The sequence below is a fragment of the Dunckerocampus dactyliophorus genome, chromosome 19 (genome assembly GCF_027744805.1).
Source record: "Dunckerocampus dactyliophorus isolate RoL2022-P2 chromosome 19, RoL_Ddac_1.1, whole genome shotgun sequence".
In the NCBI taxonomy this organism is placed as follows: domain Eukaryota; kingdom Metazoa; phylum Chordata; class Actinopteri; order Syngnathiformes; family Syngnathidae; genus Dunckerocampus; species Dunckerocampus dactyliophorus.
In genome coordinates this window covers 6559874-6578139 of record NC_072837.1, presented here as the reverse complement: position 1 = coordinate 6578139, position 18266 = coordinate 6559874, and the positions used below count along the sequence as shown (strand labels likewise).

Genomic DNA, 18266 nt, shown 5'->3' with positions numbered 1-18266 from the left:
TTTCCTGGTTTCAGTGTCGAGTTCAGACTGAACAGTACACATAAATAAATAGATTTTATCAGTTTCTCAATAGTATTTCAAATCGGGTGGCGTGAAAACATTTCTGTCCTCTGGGGAGGGGAATGACAGAAAATAATTGAGAACCACCTAAAGCTGACAAATTTATAATAGACCCAAGTCGGAAAAACACTACAATCACTGAATTAAAATGCTTAAAAGCTCTTTCCTCTGATTGTATGTTTTCAACTACAATGATTATGGCCGGCCTTTTTTGATCAGCAATGATAATCGCTAATCAAATCAAATCGAATCGCAACCCTGTGAATCGTTATCGAATGGAATCATGAGTTGGTTGCAGATTCCCACCACGAGTAAGAATATAACCACACACCCTTAGCCAACTCTGCAATGAAAAGGAACACTGGTATTGATAAGCCTCTAAATAACAAGTGGAATCACATGATTGACAAGTGCATGTGTAATGGCCGTGAGAAACCGTGACTAGCGTTTCCTTGGCAATCACTGTTGTAAGGATGCTGGGGGGAGGATAGGGCTGCAGGCAGCAGTGTGACACTTTGACAGATGTGAGTCTTTGCATGTCTCAAAGGGGCGGGGACAGAAGGGCTTTTGAATAAAAAGGTCCACTGCTGAGCTTTCTGAGCAGTGGCCTTAGACCCGCAGCTTAGCCAATGAAAGGGTCAAGCCATTACTGCATGACTATAGGCATTTGGGCCTTTTCCTAGCAAAACAAAACACTTGTAAGTCGGGGGTTGGATGGTCTTGAGGTTCCCGCTTCTAAAAATGTGATTGCTTTATACCATTTGGCCTTATATGGAATCATTAAAGTGGAACTATAACAGTGAATTCCCAAAGACTGTGCGAGGTGTTTTTCAACAAATAACGTATCTTTGTTCATGTGTGTATTCCGGAAATCGACAGTGACAGGCAAAACAACCAAATGCTCTTCCACTCCGGGAATTACAGACTCAACCTGTGTATCCACTTTTTGTCATTCACACATCAGACACACATCATGACAATAAAACTCTCTTGAATCTTGAAATCTTGAATCTTGAATCTTGAATCAGAAGTCATGACAAGTTTGGTTGTGTGAGATTTTCTAACGTAAAATGAGCGTCTTGGCTGGTTGGGAAGGTTGGGAAACACTGCACTACAATAACCATCATACTCGAAGGTTTAGTGATTGTACTTCAGGGCTTAACAATGCAATTGTGCTGTCATGGCAACGCTGCCGGAGCTGTCATTTTGTGTTTTGCCCATTCAATTTCCCAAGGATCAGCGCTGCCGACTCCAAATAATGTGTCGGCTCCACGTTAATCCGCTCATTGACCTGATCCTTAATAGTGAGTTTACTCAGACAAGCGCAGGTGAAGACATTTGTTCACTTGGCTCGCATCGTTTCACCCATGGGCTAAACAACACAGCACAGCTGGGTGCATCAAATATTATGTAACACAGCACCACCTCCGCAGGCCCTGTTCACGCCACCCCTCCTCCTACTCTGCCTCCCACTAGTGCAGAATTGGCTATTGGCAGGCAGAGGTGCTTTGTTAGATGACAGCGCTCCACTACTGGCACCACCTGAGCAATGCCTCACTTTTGAAAGTTCTAGGATGAGCCTGGTGTCTATTATCATTTCATAGTTTTAAACTAGCAGCTATCCATCCTTTTAAGTAGAAACGAATCAAACATAATAAACCGTACAAGACAAACATTCTATTCAAGTAACAGCTTGTCAAAGTTACTACAATCAGCACAAAACTGCGTGTTCCCATGTGATTTTACATATATCAGATGGGTGCATCCATCACTTGTCCCTGCAACAAATTTTGTTACCAAGCAATAGTTTCCCAAAGTGGAACTGCACTTGTTGCCTGGCAACATTAGTTCATTGAATCTGAAACCAATGGCGCTTTGAGCGCTAACCCTTTAGACGCTTCTCGTCTGTATAAAATGAGGTTAAATTAAAAACGGATACTTCATGTTCGCCAATATCTAATTAGATCTCAACTCCCTCAAGTTGGCAATCATGGACATTAACATAAGCACTTTGAATTGATACCATGCAGAACTAGCTTGCCCTTGATGGAAGTGTCTCGCAATTTTGACATGATGGTGCACTTTCCCTGTTAAAGCCACAAAATCATACCCAATCTCTTGGGGGTTTGCTTCGTTGGTGAAATTAAAAATGCTTTCAACTAAAAAGGTATTGCATTTACCATTTACCGACTTCACTTCAATGGGCCATACCAGATTTTTTGATTAGATACAATACTGATTACTTTTTTGCCATCTTCTTCGATAACGATAACTTTTTTGGCCTTTTTTTATCCCATTTATCCCAATTATTGTGGCCACAATAATTGTGTGAGTGCGTTTTCAATGCATTCACACTATAATATTCTCCGCCGGAGCTTGTCGTGATGCAGTCATGCACACAAATTGAATGATACATAGCATACTGGACGCTTTTTGTTACAGAATACTTTTGAATACGCTTCTGCCTTGGAGACTGTGTCTGTAAGTAATGTGCAACTATAATTATATGATACCTCTGTGGATTGAGAATTGTCGCATTTGAGAAAGCAGTGTTTAATTAGGACGCCAATTATATTCAGCTTGGAGATTGCAGCTGCGGTGTCAGCCACCAACGAACTAAATACACAGATATGATTTTAAAGATATAGTTTAAATAAAAAAAAAAAATCAGACCTCACAAACGCTCTGTGTTACCTTCTCTCCCGTCGTATCGCTGCACGCTGTCGCCTGTCCATTGTTGTGATTTTGAGGTCTGAAGTTATCCTAAAAGTTGTGGAAATGACACATGCTCTTTTTTCATGCATTGACTAGCATCGATATGTTATTAAACTTATTGATTCTCGTGCGACACTCGTGTGAGTATCGATGTATCGATACCCCAGAAGCAACACGCCCATCACTACAAGGAAGCGACTTGGAAACTCGACAATGTGAACATACTGTACCATATTGAGACTAAGCGGCGAATGAAGAAGTGCTTGTCATTGCTTGAACCTTTTCTCAATAGTGGCGGTTTTGTGAAGGACTACTGGGCTGTGCACAGTCACTTCATTATACAAAGAACCCTGTAGGCACAGGCACTTTACCTTAAGCCAGTGCTTTTCGAATAGTGAGGCGGGCTCCCCTGGGGGGGGGCCCGGTGAACTGTCGGGGGGGGGCATGAGACGCAGGGAGGACTTTCAATATCAGTGCACACCTGCCAACATGTATGAATTTGTCGTTCTCAGCATGCAATTTGACTCCTGAATACGCTCTCCATTTTGTTGCATTTTGCTGGTTTCAGTTTCGAGTTCAGTCTGTACAGTACAGATAAATAAGTAGATATCAAATTGGGGGGTGCGTGCAAACATTTCTGTCCCTCAGGGGGGGCATGACAGAAAACAACGGAGAGAACCACTGCCTTAAACAAGCTTGCTGTCTTTACAAGGCAACACGAGAGCACTCAACCGCCTTTCTAAGCACCAGCTGACTCCAAATGAAAAACAGCAGCTCGCTTTAAACTCCATGTCCCACAGCCATAAAACCACAGATAGAGGCACTACCTCACAGCTGGAGAGACCCTGTGGAGGCATTAGTGAGAAACTGCAAAAAATACTACTGGGCTAGACTAGAGCCCGACCGATTTATCGGCGGGCTGTTTGATCGGGCCGATTATGACATATCACCGATTAATCAATATCTGTGAATATGTAACCGATATATTAACTTTTTTTTGCTGCGTGGAGTGTGTTTCTGCCCGTGTGCACACAGAAGAGCAAGGTGCCGCTCTACATGCCTCATTCACGCGGCTGCAGAGGAGCAGCAAAATAAACTACATGTTTTTACGCCATGGTAGGCTGTGACTTGGTAAAATAATATAACACTACACTATAGTGCCATGCTGTCAGGGGAACATTCTAGTTTTTTTCACTCTGTTTTTCACAAACACTCGGTGGCTCGTAAATATGACTGATATTGTTAAGATGTTTTTGTGAATAAGCCTTTTATAAAGACATAATGTATTCGTTTAAAAACACCTCACATTAGCCTGTGCATTAGCACTTTCAGCCGAATGCAGCCACTTGTTCTTATTTTAAAATGCTCAACTATAGTATCAAATTCTAGGCCAATTACCAAAATGCACTAAATGCATATATTTTCATTATACATTTCATTATAGACCGAGAGGAAGAGTAAGGTCTGGAGCCACTTCACAAAAGACTCAACATGAGATGCTACATCAAATTTGTGGCAATGCATAAAAGTAAATCACAAAGAGGCATGTCCTTAGGTTGCCAGTCTTATTAATTAAAGCTCCTTATTTTAATTTAGCAGTCTTCTGCTTCTTTGTGTTGAATCGTATTTTGGGTATTATTAGAATTTATGTTAATTTACAGTATATATCCTGTGTATCAATGCTCTTATTTCATATATCATCCGATACAGTATATCGGTTGTCGGCCAATATGTCGGATATATATGTCGATATATCTGATATATTTTCAGCCCCCAACATCGGTATCCCATAAATCCCAAAAATCCCATATCGGCCGGGCTCTGGAGTGGATTGATGGATGACTTTTTAAAGCACTTTAAAATTATAGAATGACAAACAATCTTGAATCTGGGTAACAAGGAAGTGCGACTTAGTGGGTTGTTCAGAAATCAGATTTGCCAAGAGGAGGAGGGGTGATTTTGCAAGTTAAAAAAATGAATGACCAACAGATGTTATTGTTTAACAAATGTAAAATATATTCGTCATTTACAAAGTAAGTAAGCTACGAAGCTCGTGCGTCTTAATTATGCCAACTGGCAAAAAGCAGAATGTGTATTGTGTATGGGATATTTCCCTAGAAAAATGTCAAACAAGATGGTCTTATATTTGCAGTCTCTTGAGAATTATTGATGCAAACCAACAGGCAGTCAAAGCATTTCTTCCTGTCACTCACCTGCACAAGTGGCCTCAAGTGTATGCATGCAAGGGGTTTCTAATCAAATAGTTTTGAGTGAGTTGATCCTCCAGTCAGACTAAAGTGTTCACATGTCGTTTAAAAGTCTGGTTTCAGGTTTTCTTTACGCCGGTAGTCAACTGGTTCATGATTTAATTCACAAGCTGGTATTGGAAACATAGCCCATTGAACTGGATTCCCTTCCATGTGCATTCCTTAATAACCATTAACCAGATCAGCCCTGGGTAAATATTTAAAGAACCTCTGCAAAAAAAAAAAAAAAGAGGCTAAATACACATGAGAGGAATGGGAACACACATGAATGCATAGTGCTGGTAAGCGAGAAAGTTAGCGAGGAGCACTGATTTTATTGTTCTTCTGCATACCAAGCTTAAAGGACGCTGTAAACTATGAGGTCATCCCTATTGTGTGCACACTGCACTTGCATACATTATGCATGCCATTGCCTCAGCAAAAAGCGCAATTCAATCAAAGCGGTCATGTGCTTTTTGTCAAAAACCCCTGGCTTCTACAGGAATATGAGATGCATTAAATGTAAGATTTTGGAAAATCAGCCTGGCTGGGGCATCACCTGTATGCCAAGACGCCCCCTCTCCTCCTCCTCTTGCTGTCAGACCAGCAACAGAAAGTTGCAGCGAGCACTGCATATCATGGCCCGCCACTTTCCTGTTGTGGTTTCAACTTCCACCACCTGCAAGGCAGATGTTGAAGACCTTGACATTGTGACCTTATTTTTTCTGGTATAGACACTTTCTTCAACTCTACTTATGAACAGTTGCATCAAAAAAATAACCAATTTTCAGCAGTTTATGCTGTCAAACCGAAGAACATCACCTTCAAATACACACTGTGGGCGTGCGGGGGAAGGTTTTAAACCTTCCATAGGACTAACTTGCAAACAACACATCCATACTACTACATAACAATACAAAGCAGCACCACGTTACCTCCTAACAAGTGTCAGAGAACACAGCAAGGGGTACATTGCTATCTATGTCTCGCATCTCTGGTTCGTGCGAGCACAAGGAAAGGCTACAGAGGGTTCAGCCAACAACCTGTTGTGGCTGCATTCAGTAAATCAAGACAGATTTGCGTGTTTTCCGCCGCTGGCACAGACCTCCCTGGGACCTACAAACCCAAGCAAGCAGTCTTTCATTACGAGGCATCTTTCCCTTGGCACAAGTAAGTAAGAACACACAAGTTTTATTAGCGCCTCAAAAAGGTGGCATTCATGAGTTCAACAATTACATAAACTTTATTTGGAGCTTCCTTTTCATAAAACAGGTGGTCCTCCTTTAACAACGTTCCGCGTTACGGTGTTTCGCGGTGACAAATGCACTCCCATAAACAATTAAACCCCGTACAAAAAGAAAAAGTGAACCAATTATGTGCATATGCATGTCAGACTCCAAATGGGCTACAGTCACACATTATGCAACAATTAGTATAGACAGGGATCACGAAGCAGCGTAGTGGTCTCATTGTTGAGATTTCCTCCTCCCAATAAGCCTGTGCCTCCTTCCTTTGCAACGCCCCTTCCAGCGCTTAACACAAGCACAGGAATAACAGTAACGAGTTGTTCTGTCTTTTTTTTTTATTATCGTTGTGTTTAATTCTCGTATTGAATCTTTTTATCACTGTATTTTATATGTCCCTCGTGGTTTGTGTGTACAGTGTGAGTGACTTAGTTGTCAATTTTGGTAGAATTTAGGAATAAGTTCAGACTCGCTGTACACTAAAAGCCAATGTACATCATAGTCATAGGAACGGAGCTACCTGATGACCACCTGTTTTGCACAGCAAATTAGGTACACTTGTACAATCCAATGACATCAATGACTTCAACTCTAAGTCTGTCATAGAGTTGAAGAAAAAATATCTATAGAATGGAACACCATTTCCAACCGAATTTGTAGCTATGCTGCCACACAGTCAGTGTTGCTGATGATGCAAAAGACCACATGTTTGTATTGGTTTTGCTTTGTTCCTCTGCTTGCTAGGACATACAGGTACATAAAATAAAGTGGAAGTTTTCACAAAAAGAAACGCAGCAAAACACTTTTCATTCCAAATGAATGTAGCATTCTCCGAGTCGCCCGTGTCTCAGATGGACTGCACCGAAACCAACCACAATCAAGTCGAAACAACCCCATGTGCAAAAGAGCTCACGAATCTACCACACGGTGCGGACCCCTGAGCTAACAAACAACATGTTTTAAAAGCATCCAATGTCTTTTTTCTTCAGCAGATTGGGGAAAATAAAAGTAAATTAATGCCAATGCAGTAATACCACAGTTCAGACAAGCACAAAGAACATAATCTCACCATTCTGGTTTGCTAAAACAAAGCAGCTGCAATAATCCACCAGCATTTGAAGTTTAAGACTTTTTAGCTAAGGCTACAACGGGCAACAAAAGGAAAGTTTACTAATCTACAGTATGGCACCTGACATTGACAATAGCATTAAAAATTCAAAGCTTGCTGCTGAAGTCTGGAATTCCCGACTGACGAGTCAGAATACGTTCATGAAAACAAACCAGTGAACTAAACATATTTGTTTTGCTTTTCATGTCGTTTGCGCACTTTTTGTCTCTTCCACCACATCAATAAAAACGACATACACCAGATAGATTGCAGTCCTGTGGGAAACAATAGCCAGCCTACACTGATTAGGTTGCAATCCATGGAAGTCCAGTGTTACATGTAGTGTAGATGCATTGTCCTATGGCTCTGCAGCCACAACGAGACATCTGCAGTCGTCAAGCACGGACAGAACAACACCTCTTGCTCCAACACAAGGAGCCAACACCACGACAAAGTGATACAACAAGGAAGATATTTCAGAGTTCTGTCTGGATTTGGGAAACAGATGGCGAAGCAGTTGGTGAGAATTTCAGCAACACTTCCATAAATGTTGGACTGTATGAGAGAGTTACGCTTTGACAGACTTACTAGACCAGAATACTTTTGGGACTGAACTCTGATGTAAGCAAATGTACATTTTAGCGTTAGATAGTTATCTGGTGCTTTTTTTTTTGTTCATCTTGTACTTTTTGCACAGTTGCTCACATCATTTGAGCATTGTTTTCATAATGGGGAAGTGGGCTGTCCTCTGGATTACCCGTCTCTGCAGTATGTTCCTTCTGTTTATTTCGCCACTGAATAGCGAGTCTAACTATTGTATCACCTTTCCCCCCCCCCGGTTTTGTCTCATCTGTCACAACACGAATCTTAGCCTGTTCTATGAGCCACTCCGTTTTATGTGCTCAAAACCATTCCTGCATCCCTTCTTTTGGACTCAATAAGACACAGATGACAAAAATATGTGCACTTTGGCTATGACCCTTTTTTTAAGGAAGCGCTGTGCCAAAGGACAACTGAGTATCATATAATATGGTATAATATAGTGACGACCTGCGATCAGATTGTCAATTTATTGCATGCTAACATCATATTAGTGCTGGCTTTCAGCATTTTAGCCTGTGCTCATGCAAAAAGAAGCTCCGCATCCACAAAGTTGCTAGTAGATATTCTAGAATCGTTCTGCAAAATAAATATTTTCACGCAGGTCTTTCCCAAGTGAACAGGTGGCACATATTTTAAGCAGCACCATTTAATAAATGAAATCTTAATTAAAAAAGGGAGTGTTCGTGGAGATAGGCTGAGCAAAGTAGACAGGAATGATGACAAGGTCAGAATCCTGGCATGGCTTCCTCGACAGGAAGGAAGCAGGATGAGGAAAGACTCTGTTGATGATGGTTGAAGGGAATTGTGGGAGGTGGAGAGGAAAGGAGTAGCAACAGCAGTCGCACAGCAGGAAAGAAAAGAGAGCTGGAAATACGATACGAGTATATGCGACATACACATTATCGGATCACCAACATTTTTTGGGCGGAGAAGATACATTTTCTCCTGCTTGCATGGATTTTCTCTAGTGTCCTCCCACGGTCCAAAAACATGCACATTACACTGACAGACTGAATGTGGGTGTGAATGAAATGTGTTTGTGCCTTGTGACTGACTGGCAACTAGTCCAGGGAGTAGCCCACCTCTCATCCGGGGTCAGCTGGGATAGGCTCCAGCAAACTGTGACCCTGAACAGGAAACGAGATGAATGAATGAATGAATGAATGAATGTCTAATGTGCTAATTCAGCTTTGTTTCTCTGTTGTATTTAGCTGGAAGCAACATAGAACAATGTACCCAGTGCAAACTCGAATTTCTTGTACAATTTTGAACATTTCGCTAAAAATACCACTTTTTAAGTGTCACAAAAACAAACCTTGTGAGACTTCACACACCAAAGTTTACATCTTTTTGTTATTTATGCCATAACGAGGGTACCAGTGACGCCAAAGAGTTACAATGTGTGACAACAGAACAACTAATGGAACATAATGTAAGAGAGGAAATGTGATGCATTTCTGGCTAAGTCCAGTTTCTCATACGCCCGCCACGATTACATTTGGACTGCCACAGAAAGATTTAATGCTTCCAGTGCTATAGCGCTAACTTTGTTGACCCTTGCTCACTTTTACATTGTAACAATGCGACTTACCAGCTTGTCGTTACAATTTTCGGCCCGTAGATGGCATTGTGACACTGCATGATCAATACGACAGGCTTCTATTTCCAAGCAATAGCCAACAACTAGCTTGACCCTTCGTCTGCAAACCAATATACAGCCATCAAACATGGTGCAAACCCCAAAAATAAACAATACAACACGCAACAGCTAAGCTAGCACACAACAACAATGAACTACCATTCTGTGTGGGTAACGACGACTAACAAAAAAACACGTAGCTTTAATTGTTATGTACAAAGTGCCTGCAAGGCATGCTGGGTACTGTGCGCAAGGAACTGCAGCGTAATGGAGCGATGGAAACGTGGACTGGACTTCATGGGTGAATCAACGTTGCATCTTTTCAGGGTTTTTTTCCTCTTTATTAACGGAAAGACAATATACAGTGGCACATGTGTGGGACACCTGATGCTAACTTTAGAAAAAACTGCAAAATACTCAGTTTTTGTAGTATCATTGTGAAATTTTAAAAGGGATTTAGGTAAGGACATGTTTTCATTGCTGGGGACCAAAAAACGCTTGTTAGCTTTCAAAAGAGTCCAACATCATGTATCTAGTCCAAATGGTTAGGGGACAGCTTTACATTTACATTGGGTACGACTTTTTAGTAGGGTTAGACAAAAATTGCAAAGAGATTCATGAAATACAGTGGGACCTCGGTTAGCGTCCGCCCCGGTTAGCCTGTTTTTCAGTTAAAGCCCAAAATTGAGGCTAAAATTTAGTCTCATTTTTTGCTTTCTGGAACAGATTAAATGGATTAACGTTATTTGTTATGGGAAAAAATGGATTCAGTTAGCATCCATTTCAGTTAGAGTGGGAACTTCTGGATCGAATGAATGACCCTGACCAAGGTTCCACTTTATATTATCAGATATTACACAAATTTGCGTTGTCACCTTTCACACAAAGCTAAGATGTTGATATTGACCTACATTGGATTGGTTCGAGCACCTTCAACGTGAAAAATTTTCAATGTGGACCTCGTATCCTTCAATTTTTCTGGACACGGACATCGATGGAAAAGGTTTGGACACCTTTGGTGTACGGTAAATAAAGGTTTTGTGATGGTGACGGTTTGACTCTGATTCCATTATTTTTAAAGGGAGAAAACTGATTCTAAATTTGGTGACATCATCCCGCAACAGCCGGTCTATTTAGAAGAAGCTTTTTGTATGAATGGTGATCTAACCAGGGTCTACCCCGCCTCTCACCCAGCTGGGATAGATTTCTTTGGGAGAAGACGTCTTTGAATGGTCCGGTGAGGGCATTTCAACAGGGGGAAGCGGCTTGTATCCGTGTGTGCTCGTGTGTAAGCCCCCTGTTGGGCTGAAAGTGGTTGCCTGAGGACAGACTCCACAGGTGGAGATGGCAGCATTCACAAAACAACACAGCAGATTCCGGGGGTCTGTACCCCAATCAGGTGTTTTGTGCAAATACTAACATATGAAGAAATGGATGCAAACAAAGGTCACAGTAACTTCATTGATCACTTGTTTTTGTGCTCCTGTATCCCCTCCATCACTTGAATGTACAGCAGTTACATCATCAAAGCTGAACTAGCCTCCACAGACGACCATTTTGATTGATTATCACATTGCACATAGTCCCATCAAACCAACACTGCAGCACATGCAACAACAACACAATCACGAATCCCATCACATATGCAGATGCTAGCTCCTCAAGGGAAAGGATGGACACAGGAAAGATTTACATGGGCGGCTGCAGCAAGACATCCCAATTTGCTCTGATCTGATAGTCACTCTGCAAGGTTTCCTGTTGCTCTAAAGTAACGGTGAGTCGCCGTTGTAAGTTTCGGCACATATTACAGTTAAATATAACTAGTGAGATATGAGAGCGGCGTTGTCATTCAACAACCTCGCAGAAGCAGGTAGCTGTGGTTTTAGGCTGCGAGCTAAACTTTTCCGCTCGGTTTAGTCTTAAGGAAGCGTGAAGATACCCGAATAAGGACGACTCAACGAAGCGTCACCTTTTAAAATGTTTGCGTTAAAACGTGTAAGGCGGTATTCAACTCACCTCTTTCATTCACAGCACATTCTCATCCCGTCGTTCGTTAAAGAGAGGGAAAAAAACACACCCTCCCTGATGTTCATTCAAAAAAATAAGACTTCCCGGATTTGTACACTTTGTGTCTTCTGCCAGCCCTGTGTGGCGCGCGCGCGCGCGTGTGTGTGTGTGTGTGTGTGTGTGTGTATGCGTGAGCGTCTGCCTTCCTGTCGTTTGTTTGAATCAGAAGTTCATCCAAAGTTGCAAGAGGTTCGCTCCGCCTCTCGCAACCGATGAGGTCACCGCCCCTCGGTCCACGCGAACTCTCGCGAGAACAATCGTCCAAAGCTGAGCTCACCCTGTAGTCTCGCGATATCACAGAACAAGGCCAGGCGAGCGAGTGAGAGAGAGAGAGAGAGAGAGCGAGGCAGCACGTTGCTATGGCAACTTAATCCTCAAGCAGCTGGAGTCTATGGGAGAAGTTTGGTTTACTATTAGACGACTTTAAACTACTGACTGGATTTATTTATTTATATTTATTCTTAAAGATGCTCCGCCCATTAGAATGTCAAACCAATAAGAGACCAGCAATGTTTGTACGATGGGCAGCCACCATACACGATAAAACACCATAAAACAAATACAACGGGGGAAATGCTGAAAATTAAAAATGCCGTAATCATATGTAAGATCAAAAGAAAAATGGTGCAAATGCCAAAAACAGACAAGACACATGAGATAAATGTCGCAAGCAAACCAAAAAAAAGTTTGCCAAACCTATGCTACGCTAACATTAGCTAAGTAACCCAACAGGGGTGTTCAAAGTACGACCCGTGGGCCAAATGCGGACCGCAATCCACTTGTAACTGGCCCGTATCGAAGTCTAAAAATATAATGGACCATAAAACATGCACTTAACTGTTTTGTACTTCTTAGTTTAAGCACTAGGTGGAGCTACTGTGTTCCACAAGGCAGCGTCTCCACATAGCAAGAATCCAAGATCGCGGAATAAAAACTGTTCCAGGTAACCATGTTGGTGAAACCACAGACCACTTTGATGAAGATTGCAAGCGAGTGTTATGCCCTATGGATAAATGTGTAAATATTTCCCAAGCGGACTGCTCGTTCATGGCGTATTTCCTCACAAACCCTAACCTGAAGCGGCCACAGTCACTAAACGATCCATGCCGGTAACAAGATCCGTTCTGTGCATGTGCAAAAACAGTCTACGGCAACTTGTCGACCGTTTGATTGGTCAACTTGCAGCATTTCTCTCATTAGGTTGTTTACTGTGATTGCAGCATTGCAACATTTTCCTGCTGCGTGTGTTTTATGTGTATTGCTGTGCATTTGCCCCTGTAACAGCCAGCTGTGGATCCCTCCCCCGTCTAAAAGCACTCACAGGGGCTCCGTCTTGCTTGTGACATAAAAAACCCCCACAAAAAGAAGCGACAGAAGAAATCTTTGCTTGCTTTTCTTGTTTTTGGCTCCCGTTTTGCCAATTACGGTACGCACATGAGACGGTGACGTCATCCACGGCAGCCCACCACCACAAATAGATTGCATCCCTGTGGGAAACACCGAGATGTTTGAACATTTTTTGTGCATGTGCTGAAATGCCCCCAGTGTCGATCAGACAATTTTTTTTTCTGCATGTGTGAAAAATTACTTGAATGCCACATCATCATGGTTGCAGCTTTCAATTTTATACTGTCAGCATGAATATTTCATCAAATAAAGAACAATGCTCTGATTAAAAGGAAGCTCAGTCGGCACTTAGAATTGAAACGCCGGAATTCATCTCCCCCTAATCCCACATTAAAACATTTCTTTTGTATTTGTGCCCTCTAATTTAGTGTTCGGCTTCCACCGACTGTTGCGTTTTGCATCATTTACTCGCATTTTCCCTGTGTACTATTTATGTGTGTCTTCCATATATGCATTGATTAGTCTTAATTGTCATATCCTGGGTTATGCAACAGTGTAATAAAGGAAAGAAGATTAGCATCATAAAAACCCCACTGGTTTCTGAAGCTCTGCGGGTCTTAACACGACCCACCCGTTTCTGTCAAGGGGCGGATATCTGTGTAGGTGGTTGGAATTGTTCTCTGGTGAAAAATTGCTCCCAGGGGATTAAAGCGAGTAGCCTAATTGGGTTAAGGACAATATGAAATTCAATATGGATTTAAGCACAGCGAACACACCTCATCAGCAACTGGTGAAAGGTAAACTATCAATATAGAAATGTAAAGAAACTGGTTGAATGACTGCAATGTGTTGTTGTATCATTGAGTCATATTACTTGTGTCCAATGTTCTGCATAATATGAGTGCATTGTTCACAGGACACAAAAGAAAGACACTATAACAGGGGTGGGAAAACTGCGGCCGGTGGACCACATCAGGCACCGTCAAGTGTCTTAAGGTTTCCAAATTCCTTTTTTTAAACCTTTAACATCGAAGCTGTGTCCGACAACTTATTGCAGCGCTATCGTGGTACACTTGACTCGGACCAGAAATAGTCAGAAGCAATCTGTAGCTTGTACAAAAAGACGATCCAAACACAACACGTCAACACACAAGCGATGCACAACGTGACCTACCCACTGCACCAAATAAATATCTACGCAAATACCCATGCCAAAATTACACCCATATAGTCCTGCCGCAAGGCATGCTGGGTAGCTTGTGGTACTCCCCCAACATTTTGCTGTTTGTCGCATTTTCGCTTGATTGTAAAATATGTCGAGGAGGTCGTCAGGGAAGTAAACAAGGAGTGACGTTGACATACGCTTGACAGCCAATGTTTTATTGGTCATAGCCTTTATTGTTGTTGCTGCTGGACTGCCCAGCATGCCTTGCGGGCACTTGAACATAACAGTTTAAGTTACGTGTTATGTTTAGCTGTTGTTTATCACCCACGTAGTAGGAATAGTTGATATATGTGATGGGATGAGTAAGTATGTCGTTCTCTCTGATGACCACCCATATATGGACGCCCCAAATTCTTGAACCCAATGTGGCCCACGGGTCAAAGTTTGCCCACCCCAGTACAAAACCGACACAAACATAGCTTATATTGTTTGGCTTTAAAAGTCAGACTCGGTGGTTGAATTTCCCCCACTGTGGATTATTTGATCTTTACTCGCACATCTCGGTATTAAACCTGAGGTTTTCGAATGCGATGGTGACGGCTGTCCGAGAAACGTGTTTATGAAGACATCACACACCACCTCTAGATTAGACGACCGCAGTCACCCAGAGAGGCAGAGCGGTGGAATTCCTGTCTGTGTTGCCCCTGGAAGCAGGGGGAACTGAAAGAATGGAAGCCATTCACAAGGCTCCACTCAAGCGGCACTCCAACACTAATGGAGATTGACATGAAGAAAGGCGACAAGTTGTTTTCACATGCGCCGGCTCTTTTCTACCCCATTGCTAAGAGGCGTAATGCAGACTTTTGGGGGGGGGGACTTCAATGTGATGCGCTTGTTGTTTGTGTGTGGAGTGCAGACAAGTGTGTCTCATTAGGAGCGTGTGTAATTACAATTGTGTTGTATTGTCATTGTGAGGATATTCAATCAGTTGGCAGATCAGCTGACATTTGAGGAAGGGTAGGAGAGGAAAAGCAGGAGTTCTAGGAAACAAGCCGCATTGACCCGAATATAATTATTTTTCTTTACTCTAGTAGAACTTACCACAAGTTTTCTAGGTTTTTTTTTTTTATAACACATACAGCGGAACCTTGGTTAGCTTCATTAATTCGTTCCAGAAGGTCCGACTCCAACCGAATCACTTTTTCCCATAAGAAATAATGTAAATCCAATGAATCCATTGGAGAAAACCAACAATGTCAACACAAAACTGCTTTTTTATAGTTTTACAATTATAGTTTGGCATGCAAAAAAAAAAACATTTGAAATGAGCCACAATTTGGATAAAGAAGCTGAAAAACTACTGAATTGACTTGAATTCAAAGAATAACTCGTGACAAAATAGGAAGATGGTGTCCGTGGGGTGTCTCGCTGTTACATCGTGTTTTTGGGGAACTCACACATCAAGACTCAATCTTCAGTGAAGGTAAAAATGACCTTAAATGTTCAATTATCCCTATAAAAAACTGCTTTGTGTTAGGACGGGCTACATAGCTGGCTTCCGGTTACGGTTGCCATTTTGTTAGCAAGCTAGCTTCTGTTAGAATATTTTGTGAGAAAAATACATTAAGAACACAGTTGGACTGTCGCAGTGTATTAATACGTATATTGTATGTTTATAGTGTATTGTACGTTAACCGGATAATGTACATTAATCGAGCAAACCTTTCTACATTAACTGAAAAACACGCTAACCGCGGTTCCACGGTATATAATACCAGGCCTCTTTGTGGTAGTGTACTTTATATGAACATGCTGGGAGATGTTTTCACACCGATACAGAAGCTGAATACCGTCTACCTACTGAAGGAAATAGGGAGGGCTTTGCATTCTGACACCAATATGCAACTTCACCCTTTCAAATGCCCCAGAAGCCCCGTGATCTGAAACTAATCCATACAGCCTGCATGTACTGTATTTTTGTTTGCAATTGCAAGGCTACTAAACCATAGCGGATTAGATTACACATTAGATAGCATGTGTACATTTTATTCTATGCACATCCCTCCCGGCAAGTATCGAAGCTGGAGAAGGAAAGGATTTGATATCAAGCTAAACTAATTATCAATTCAGCTTGGCTGCAGGGAATTATAAGTCAGATAATGCATGCATACATAAAAACAGCTTTGCTTTCTTCAATAATGTGTACGTATGTATTTTTTTGCAATAGTTTACTACAGTGGAACCAATTTAGAAATTCATCCAAAGCTTTTGGGGAAAATATGCCCCAAGTCGCACAAAACATGAAAGTATGAGCCTACGCTGTGTTAGAATGTCAAGAGAAAAATATAAGTTGGGCAAGAATATTCTCCAGTGTCGTCACATGTGTTGTCACTATAAAACTGACGGTGCTGCGTTTTTAGATTTCACAGTGAACTTATTTTTACGCCTGCAAAAAGGTGAGGCAACGGGATTCAATTTTTCTGAGAATATTTATAAAGTTTCTACCCTGGAACAGATGATTTGTGTTTAGAGTAGGCTTTCCTGTGGGAAAACGGTTTTGAAATAACAACAAATTGTGGTCACCTTAGAGCAGGGGTGTCCAAAATGCGGGGCAGGGGCCTTCTTGTGCTCGCAGTTCCACAACCATATATTCCATGTATGCATCTTCAACTCACAAACAGCATCGACACAACACTTCCTCATTGTCACTAGACGACCGCGAGATGCATTCACGGGCACTCTGAACATCACAACGTTTTTATTATGAGTGTGTGTGTGGTCGAAATCAGTTGTCCCTGACCTTTTTTCACCCACGGACCGGCCTGTGTTCCCACAAATCTCCCGTGTACCGGGGGGGGGGGGGAGTTCATACATTACAGCGATCTAATTTATCTTATTTATTGGGTACTGTGTAAAACTAAGACATGCACAACATCACATTAAAAGCACAAAATGAATGCAGACTCACCATCCACCAGTTCAAGCCTGGAGTTTGTTTTTCCAGAGAGATTATTGCATCGCTGTTTGACGTGTGCTAGCATGAATTAACTTCAGACAAATATGCACATTATCACTCGGTAACGTCATCAAAACTTACCTTTATGCATTCCCACATAGTATCAGCATGAGACCAAATATGAGGTGAAAGAAAAACGGTAAAAATACAGTATAGTAGTCTATCTGCGCGGCATGAGAGAAAGTTAGCGCACGCACGATGGTGCGTTCAGGGACCGTCGAACAAAGTGCAACAAACAACGTAAAAATGCCAAAACTTTGGGATTTGTAACTGTGTATTATTTCTTAATTAAAATAACGCCCCTTTCCGAAATTAATATGAATTTACATCAAATTTGATGTAATTATTTACAAGTGTATTTTTTGTATTTATCATTGCACCTGAAAGCTTCCCGCGGCCCAGTGGTTGGGGAACCTGGTCTAAATAAACAGACATAAAAAGACGAAGAAAAACAGTGCATAGATACCCTCATCGCTCACTCACGTAACTCTTACTGCCGGAGTACAATTTGCTGCATTTCATTTTGCTCGGTTGTCCCAGAAAACACGTCGTACACTCAAAAGGTGAATTCATCTTTAAATGAGGTGGTGTCTTTGAACGCAACCCCTCGTGCTCATAATAATTAAAGTGTTATTCAAATGATCTGCTAATATTAAAGAAATGTGTGTTAGGCAAATACATTTTCAGACATGTGTCTTTTATCTCGATATACATTTTCAGTTCATTTGGAGCTGTTAATACGTACACACCGAATGGTGATTAATCATGATGAATACTGTGACTAATTTGATTAATTTTTTTAATCATTTCAGAGCCCTAATTTCTAAACATATTTGTTTTGCTTGTCATGTTTTTCCCCTGACTATTTGTCTCCCACAGCATCCATAAAAATGACACACACATGGCCAATTATGCAAATTAGACAATGACATCATCTTCAAAACCCAACGAGATCGCAGTCCTGTGGGAAACCGAACCATAATATCAAATATGTTGGTGTATTACGTCAATGGTCAGGACGAACTCAAGCGGACGGTCCCGTACGGATTAGAGAAA

General features: G+C 41.7%; 1 protein-coding gene across 5 annotated transcripts in view; it reads right to left on the bottom strand.

Moving 5' to 3' along the window:
• Positions 1 to 18266, bottom strand: part of sipa1l1 (signal-induced proliferation-associated 1 like 1) — a 71330-nt gene that overhangs the window by 50303 nt on the left and 2761 nt on the right. For 2 of the 5 annotated variants that reach the window (XM_054760841.1, XM_054760846.1), the window contains exon 1: positions 11632 to 11872. The exons of 2 other annotated variants lie outside the window; for them this stretch is intronic. The gene's annotated coding sequence lies outside the window, so the exon portion shown is untranslated. Of the gene's footprint in view, positions 1 to 5580; positions 5701 to 11631; positions 11873 to 18266 lie in introns of those variants that run through there. One more of the 5 variants, XM_054760843.1, reaches the window with a different exon arrangement.